Source organism: Thamnophis sirtalis, unplaced genomic scaffold (assembly GCF_051295495.1).
Source record: "Thamnophis sirtalis isolate CommonGarterSnake01/CBP01778 unplaced genomic scaffold, rThaSir2_p1.2 scaffold_8, whole genome shotgun sequence".
Lineage (NCBI taxonomy): Eukaryota > Metazoa > Chordata > Lepidosauria > Squamata > Natricidae > Thamnophis > Thamnophis sirtalis.
Window position 1 is genome coordinate 72813338 of NW_028261388.1, and position 8087 is coordinate 72821424.

General features: G+C 38.8%; 1 long non-coding RNA gene across 1 annotated transcript; it reads right to left on the reverse strand.

The window, feature by feature from the left end:
• Positions 1 to 3657: 3657 nt before the first annotated feature.
• Positions 3658 to 7588, reverse strand: LOC148044491 (uncharacterized). The gene is made up of 2 exons (XR_015697553.1): positions 7105 to 7588; positions 3658 to 4297 (listed from the first exon to the last, which is right to left on the reverse strand). It is a non-coding gene; the product is annotated as an uncharacterized LOC148044491 (long non-coding RNA).
• Positions 7589 to 8087: the final 499 nt, after the last annotated feature.

Sequence of the window (8087 nt, forward strand, 5' to 3'; positions counted from 1 at the left end):
TTTCTTGGTCCCGTATTTATTTTATATATAGTCAATCCATTTTTTCCAGTCTCGTGTATATCTCTCATTTGAGTGATCTTTAAGATATGCCGATATTTTAGCCATCTCGGCTAAGTTTGTAACTTCCAATGTCCATTCTTGAATTGTAGGCAAGTCTTCCTTCTTCCAGTATTGCGCCCTTATTTATTTAGTAGATTTATAGGCCGCCCAATCCCGGAGGACTCCAGGCGGCTTACAAAGCGAAAAGAAGAGTAATTAATAAAAAAATAAAGGAAAACAATTTAAAACATCACACATGCACTCAATCTGATGGGGGCTGGACCTCAACAATGAGGTCAACAGCCCCAGGCCTGCCGGAATAGCCAGGTTTTAACAGCTTTTCGGAAGGCCATGAGAGTGGGCAAGGTCCGGATCTCTGGGGGTAGTTCATTCCAAAGGGTCGGAGCAGCCACAGAGAAGGCCCTCTTCCGGGGAGCCGCCAGCCGACATTGTCTGGCTGACGGCATCTGAAGGAGGCCCACCCTGTGAGATCTCACCGGCCGTTGGGAGGTAAGTGGCAGTAGGGGGTCTCACAGATATCCTGGTCCTAAGCCATGTAGGGCTTTAAAAGTAATGACCAGCACCTTGAATTGCGTCCGGAGACCAATAGGAAGCCAGTGCAGCTCACGGAGGATAGGTGTAACGTGGGTGTATCTTGGTACACCCAATATCACTCGTGCGGCTGTCCATACAACTCGATTGTCTCATGCTGCTTTCCTACTCTTTTAATCCATGCTACAGATAGAGATGATAGAGAACTGATGTCAATATGCATACCAGTTTCCCATTTCTTTTCAAAAACAGGGTAAAACCTTACATAAAATTGAGTGTGGAAAGATGCCTCCTGCTTGTTGCACTACTAAGCCATTCATTTTTTTTTTATTTCTGCAGTACAGTATGAGTTATGTAATTGTCCCAAATCCTTTTTCATGAGGAAGCAGTTGGGAAAAAAAAAGATCTTTTAGAAAGATGTTCTCCAAAATCTTTTGGAATGGGGTTGGGGAATGGTCACTTTCATTGTGTTTAAAACAAGGATACGAGAATGTAAGAAATAGAGGCCAGCAGAGTATGAATAGCTATGTTGAGAAGAAAAGTTTGGCAGATGTGACTAGCCATAGAGGGCTACAAATCTGCAGCTGCTGAGATTCTCCACCAATGCAGCTGTTAAATGCTCAAGAACCTTTCTCCTGTCTGTATTTAATCACCTTGCTCACGTGTATATTTTTAATGCTCCCCGTTAGAACTCGTGCAATCCTCAGAACTGCAAAATGAAGGAAGACTAATCCCTAAAGCATAAAGTGATTTGCTAGATCTCACATCACCCTTTCAACAAATAGGGGTTACTTACTCCGGATTTTAGGCTAAAAGTAACAGCTGTACAATTCTATTTGGGCCTCACAAGTCAGACAGTGAATATGCCTCCTCGAGAAAGTCTAAATTACTTAGGCCGAGTGCCAGATCCTCTAAAAGGCAAACTCTGTACAGCATAGCTCTTTAATGCCACAGGCAGCTGGTCACTGTCTGTGCCATGTCTGAGGACACAATGAGTCTGGATGAATGGCCTCTGCCCAGATAACTAGAGATCGTCACGAAGCACAAGGAAATAGTGGAGCTTTTATAAAACTGAGTAGGTATCGGGGGTATAAATGGTTTATTACTGAGATACTGCGTGTGAAGCACTGGGAAATAGCTGAAAGTTGGTATACAGTGTGGTTAATGAAATTCCTTATTTGTTGTTGATTTGCGGTTACTTTCACAGGTCAAAACAGAATGCCAGTATCACTTTTCTGAATATAGAAAAGAACTCTCCTTGGAATTAAGTTCCACTGAGTTCAGCAAAATTTACTCCACAAGATGTGCATGTACAGTTCCTTCCTAATAGAAATTATTAAAACATTGTAATTATAAAGCTGCACATCTGGGTCGCAAATATTTAAGTAGTCCTTAGATGCCAGCAAAGACATAAAGATAACCAGCTTTTGCTGCCATCTGGTGGGCATCCAGAGATTTGCAGAACAGATATGGCAGCCCTATAATCAAATTTCTTGGGCTATTGCTTACTAAAATGGGATAGAAATGAAGTATATAGCAGCAAGTTATATACAGAATATGCATTTTTTGCTCATAGCCAACAACCATCCTTCCTTGAAATGAATTAACAGTCATGAGCTCATGTATGCAAAGAACTCTGGAGCTATGTTTCTAACTTTCACTCCTAAAAGCAGAAAAATTACATATGAACATTGGTATAAAAAAATTCTACATGAGGAATATCACATGAAAGGCATTAAGTCTGTTCTTTATTATATTAGTGAAACTACATTTGGCTTCATTTCATTTAAGGGAGCACTAATATTAATATTTGCATAAGAAAAGAAAGTAAGTCTGATGTGTCATGGAAGAAATAACAACATAAAAATATTGTCCATAATTTAAATTACATATCTGAAAGCAGGGACTGTTTTAAAATTTACAGCATGATGTCAATAATATAAGTAAATTATAAACTTCAACATGTATTGCAGGCTCCTTGGGCAAGGATTTTTCTTGCTGCTTATATTATTCCATAGACACCAATGTTCACAAATGCTGCTCAATATCATCATCATCCATCATCCATTTGTGGTCACGGAGTGCTCAAGGTTGCAAACCATTGGAAAGCTTGTCTGTACAAACCCAAGGGCACAGAAAGAACTCCTTGTGTCATTATTCCTAATGTGTAGTGTTAAATAGTTTTACTTGCACTGTAAATACCCTTTGACAAAAGGTAATCTTGAATGATGGGGCTCCCATTTGATGTATGCCCCCACTGTCATCATGTATGTTTACATCACCGAAATAATTATTCTGGGAATGAAGAAGCAAACTCATTTGATTTGTTTATTTTAAAGTTCAGAATGAAGCACTTTAAAGTAGTTTACCAGTTCTTTAAACTGAATCTCCTCAAGGATACTGACTGATTTTTAAAAGCAGAAACATTCTTTTATTGTGGGGTTGGGGGGGGGGGTGGAGTGTGAATAGCATAGGCCAGGAGCAAAGGCTGCCTGGCTTCACCCAGTGAGATCTCCGGGTAAGCCAAGATGGAGGCAAACAGAGGGGTTAATTTAGCCAAGCATAGCTGTGGCTGTTTGTGGTTGTCCCTGACAGCACGGCTGGCTGAAAAGCACCTGTGTTTGCTCTCTAGCTTTCTCCAATCTGCTAGAAAATGGCCCGAGCATGTCACATGGCTGCCTGATAGGCCAAGCACCATGGGAATACAAAAGCTGGAGCTTTTAGCAGAGTTAATCATTAATGTGCCTTTTCTTTGTCCCATTCAGGAGTGCTGACAAGCGCTTTGATATTTCATATTTGCCACCAGGTCAATTTCAGTCATAACCAGGTACTAATTGAACACATTGATTCACTGCATGGCTGTACCTGAGCCTTTGAGAAAATCGCTTTTCTCTCTCTCTCTTTTTTTAAAGTTTTGCTCTTTTAAAACAGGGTAATGCATATGTTTGCGTTTATAAAACACACTCAGATCCACAGTGAGTGAACATCAAAGTGATTCTGAAAAAAAACCCATTGTTCTGAAACTGTTAGTTTGTACTCAGAATACACACAAAACACACAATGGCATCAATCCCTAAAAATCATTTAATTTATTACACCAGGCTTAGATGATACTTGCATTAGATTACAATTTCTATATACGAGATAAACTGCAATACTCCAGTAAATCTATTATATACTAATACTTCCTGTGAAAATGGGGTACAGTATTTGATACTTTCTCTCTGCATTTTTTGTGAGATATATTAAATATATAGTGTAAAATATGTCAAGTAGCAGAATCCCATCAAAATTACATTTTAAAAAAACCCAATGATTATACTGGGAAACAGCTTATACTTAACATTTCTTATTGAGAGTGATTACAGGTGTTTCATTCTCGCTAGATTATGTTCCAAAATATTAAAAGTGACAAATGAACCATAAATTCAAAGCAAAATTTATCCTCCCATCAACTCAATTTTAAAATACTAGAAAACCTGAAATGTTTTAATGAGTCTTCTTCCCTCAGATTCAGCAACTTTCCGAATTTGGTCAGTCCTTTGTGGCAGGATGCCCCAACAATCTGCACTTACAGGTATGGTTTGGTAACTCCAGGTAAGCAAACTCCTTTATCTTGGAGTTAATTTAGCTTGCTTTCCTTGCCCTTCATCAATGCAAGGTTGAAAATATCTTGAAGTCAAAAGTTGAATGTGGCTTTTTGTGACTGGAAAGGAAAAACAATTATCAATTATTATTATTTTTTGGGGGGATTTTAACTTTATTTGTATGCCGCCCTTTTCCCTGAGGGGACTCAGGGCGGCTCACAATTCAGGGGGAGGGAAGGACAAAACAAGTTATACACATGAAAACAATACATCGTTAAAAAAGCACAACAGTCATACTATTCGGGTGGGGTTGAAGTCTTTAGTCCCAGGCTTGTCGGGTCAGCCAGGTTTTAAGGGCTACGCGGAAGGTCTGGAGGGTGGTGAGGGTTCGAATCTCCACGGGGAGTTCGTTCCATAGGGTCGGAGCAGCCACCGAGAAGGCTCTCCTCCGGGTAGTTGCCAGTCGACATTGACCGGCTGATGGAATTCGGAGGAGGCCTAATCTATGGGATCTTATTGGCCTAGTGGAGGTAATTGGCAGTAGGCGGTCTCTCAAGTATGACCTGGATATAAAATAAAACCTTTCCCCCACCTTTCATATGTTTTGTTGAGACCATGTGGACTGTTCCAAGAAGCAGGGCCGAATTTAGATGAAAAGAGGCCCTAGGCTATTCCACTTATGAGGCTCTTTCACCTCCCATTTTTAAGTTTGTAAATTACATGCGAGACAATAAAATGCATTACTGTGATATATATCAATATATATCAATATATATAGCTGGCCTCCCGACGGAGGGTGGCTCTGCTCTGCGGCAAAGGCAGCAAGGCCAGCCCCCTCCCCTGCTGCGCTCAGCTGCCCGGCTCGGCCCCCTCGCCCTCACCTACCTGGCCGCTGGTGGGCTCCGCGTCGACGGGGCGGCTACTGGGAGCGGCCGCACCTCTCGCTCGACCGCTGGTGCCGGGAACGTGGGCGGGCTCCCCAACTGCCGCGGCGCTGGAACTATCTTAACCAATACATTTTTATGTTTGTTTATTAGTCATATGCGTAGAATTTCTCCTTGTTTTCGGTTCAGTGTTTTAGTGTTCACTGTTTTTAGAATAGTGTAATTTTAATTTTGCTAACAATTTAGGCCCCTCTTGATCTTGAGGCCCTAGGCTGAAGCCTAGTTGGCCTATAGGAAAATCCGGCCCTGCCAAGAAGTCTTTATAGGGGGAATGGGGAGGGAAGATAAAGGAGTGAGACAAAGAGAAAACAAACTCTTCCTCCTTTCTAATCCATTCCTGGAGTTCTTCACGGATACCATTTTGTTTTCCATATTATAAGGTATCAGGAAATCATTTTAAGCTTTTTACTTACTTGCTTGCTCCTAGAGTAGAATTGAATTTGTATTATGGTCACAGACCAAAGTTACAGATAGAAACATATTAAAAAAATAAAATAAAAACAAATAAAAAATATGAGGTGGTACGCTTATCAATGGGCAAAGTCTGTCTAATTTTATGAGCAGTATAAAAAATTGGCTATGTTCAAGAAGATTGAATCGTATTGATCTGATAACAACTGTACATTAAAAAGAACAAAACTTCCTAGATGTTTTACCATGGAATTATGTGATAGGCCTAGGATCCTCATCAATGATACGATATTACAGGACATGAGTTATAATTTCAAGGGTCCCTTGTCTGCAGAGCACAGTCTTAGAGTTTATTGTGGGAGGTTTATCAAATCACCTATTACTACCAATTCTAAACTCAAATCATATTGACTGATTTTGATTGAGATTTAATATTTGATGCATTGTAGGGTTTTTAAATTTAATCAAACATTTATTTCATTGCATTTTGTTCTAATTTAAAAAAATTTACTTCATCCTTTAAAGTTCCCACTTAAAGAATAAAATAATTGTTTTAAAAAGTGACTGGTAGAGATAATGTTCTGTTTTTTTTCTACTTCAACAATTGTATTAATTTTTATTCTTGTTCAGCTTTGCTTTAAACTCTGCTAAAAAAAAACCACCCCAAATTCTACAGGTTTTAAATAAATAATATGGAGAAATCTGTATTGGATTGTGTTGGTCCCTTTGACCTTCTGCACAAAGAGCCAATTTAAGATGTTTTCTCCAGCTCTTCTCATTCACAAGTCTCATGACTGCCCAGATTCACTACTCTTAATTAAATATATACTTGCAGGGTATAGCATTTAACATTATATATACATATACATACATACACGCGCACACACACACACACACACACACACATATATGGGGTAGCATCCATTGATCTAACATTATTATCAATCTTGGTGTAGAATGAAAGAAAAAAGGAAAACTGTCTCCAGCATTTCAATTCCTTATTAGTAACATGAATATTCAAATGCCATCTGTACTTGCTGCTTTATTCGTTCCCCCCCATTTTAATTTCACAGCATGAATGAGTCCCTTTGCAGCAATAGAGGCAAATGCAAAATTTTCCTTTCCTATAAAAATAGTTTGTTGCTTTAAACTATTACACAAGAGGTCATTTAAAATAATAAAAGCTTGTTTTAACAATGATACAGTGCCTCATCTCAGATTAATATTTCAGATAAGTAGATAACAGTCTGCCTGAATGAGGATATGGCTCAAACAAAGGTTTCTGTTGAGCAGAAAAAGGTGAAAGACAGATGGGTTGTTAAACATTGCCAGCATACTTTGCTGGTGCCATTCAGCGGTCATTGCTAACATTAACAAGGGACATTGTGTGTCTTCCCTTGCTCATTTCTATGGCTAAATCAAATAAGGGGAAACATACGGTGGACATTTTCTTTTCTGTAAAATGTACCTTCCTCAGGCATTTGGAGAGGGTAAATGTTTTCAGTGCAGCAACATAGAGGTATTTCTCCATATTTTCTTTTGACATATCGGTGTATTCTGTCAGCACTCACCATATATTGCTCTAGCAAAACTTGAGAGCAAATCAACTGTGAATTGATGCCGATTCCTTTTTTTCAACTTGTTTTCTTCATACGAGCTTCATCACTATTGTCAGTGGAGTTGCTGCCTTCACTCTGAATTAACTTTGTTCCCCTTCCATTATGTCCTTAAACAGCCATTATCTCAATGGCTTCATTTATAATTTCATTGCAACTGGAGAAAACCATTTTTTAAATTAAAATACGGCAGCAAATGTTCAGTGCTCTGCATAGCATGGGTGGATGGTAGATACGGGGCAAACGTTTTGCACTGAAACCTGAACGAATATTCCAGTAGTAACAACTTTAGAAAAATATCAAAGATGATACATTTTGCTGAAAAAAAGAAAAAAATAACCTTGTGATTTATGGATTTGATTATTGGAAAGAGTAAATTATTGAACAAGGGAAATTATGATGCTAAGAAGACCAGAAACCAATTCTCATCACTTTTCTTTTTTTTTCTTTCTTTTCTATTTCACTCTTTTTATTTCTTATTATTTGTTGGTTCTTCTTACTTTCAACTTAAAATTTGGTAAAGTTGGTAGAAGCTAGTAACGTTAATAAACTAAGGCTAATAGTTGGCTTGGTAACACTTCCTGCAGGGAAACTGAACTTTAATAGGACTACAGTATATGGCCCACAAAAATCCAAATGATTATTGGATAGGAGGAGAAGATATCAGAAAATCTAAGTTTCCTGCCATCTAGTGTCCATCCAGATTTTTGGCATCCACATTTCATTTATTAAATTTATAGGCTGCTCAATCCCGGAGGACTCCGGGGGGCTTACAATGAAAGAAGAAAAAAAGAAAAGCAAAATAAGTAAAAAAAAAATAGTTTAAAATACACAACACACATACGATCTAATCGGGGCTGGACCTTAACACTAAGGTCAACAGCCCCAGGCCTGCCGGAACAGCCAAGTTTTAACGGCTTTCCTGAAGGCCATGAGAG